The following is a 1,056-nucleotide window of genomic DNA, read 5'->3' on the forward strand; positions in this document are numbered from 1 at the left end:
ATCAGCTAGCCATGCCTATGTGATGAAGGTCTAGGCCAATGAAAGACTGGTCTCAATCAAAAAGTGGAAGATACCTAAGGAATGACACCTGGAGCTGTCCTTTGACCTGCACACACACACACACACACACACACACACACACACACACACACACACGAACAGAGAGAAGAGAGAGAGACAGAGTTGCCCACGGCTTCTCAAACAAAATCAAACCTTTGTTCTTATGTTTTACTCTATCGAGTTCCTTCCCATCTCATCCTTTCTTATCTACCTAATTTCTAATTCTTCTTAAACATATATCTGCAAGGGTTTAGCAGTCTCCTTCCTTAGCCCATTCCTCACTTAGGCTTCCAAATGAGTGTCACATTGTCACAGCACCCTTTCCTAAGTCATCATTGGCAAAGTGGGCTATCCTTGGACTGGGTGAGGATTTAAGTGAGGGAAGAAACAGTGTCCTGTTCCTCTTGTTTCTCTAGCTGCTGGACACTCTGTAGGTTATGAGGATGCTGGCCACACAGTCCTGAGCTCTAAAATAGCCTAGTGGTTGGTAGCCTCAAGTGTCCCTCCCTTGAATAGAAGATCAAGACTACATCTGGGAAACAGTGAGATTTTAAATCGAACAAGTTCAACATGATGCATTTTGCCTTTCTTGGCTCAGAAGGGTCACTGATGTCCATAACTGTGGGACTCTTTTCTAGTTTGTGTCTCTTGTTGCTATGAAAGAATACCGTCCAAAAGCAGCAGGGTCAGGAAAGCATTTATTTGGCTCATAGATATAGTCCATCACTAAGGAAACCAAAGCAGGAACTCAAAGCAGAAACCTGGAGGCAGGAACTGAAACAGAGACATGTTTATTGGTCTGTAGTTCCCAAGCTTGCTCAGCACCCTCTGCCTAGGGATGGCACTGCCCACAGTGGGCTGATCACCTAGGGGGATGACACTGCCTACAGTGGGCTGATCACCTGGCATTGATTGCCAATTAAGAAATTGGCCTGTACAGACATGGCCATGGGCAAATTTGATCTTAACAATCTTTTTTTTTTTTTTTTTTTTTTT

The sequence above is a fragment of the Mastomys coucha genome, unplaced genomic scaffold, assembly GCF_008632895.1.
Source record: "Mastomys coucha isolate ucsf_1 unplaced genomic scaffold, UCSF_Mcou_1 pScaffold23, whole genome shotgun sequence".
NCBI classification, from domain to species: domain Eukaryota; kingdom Metazoa; phylum Chordata; class Mammalia; order Rodentia; family Muridae; genus Mastomys; species Mastomys coucha.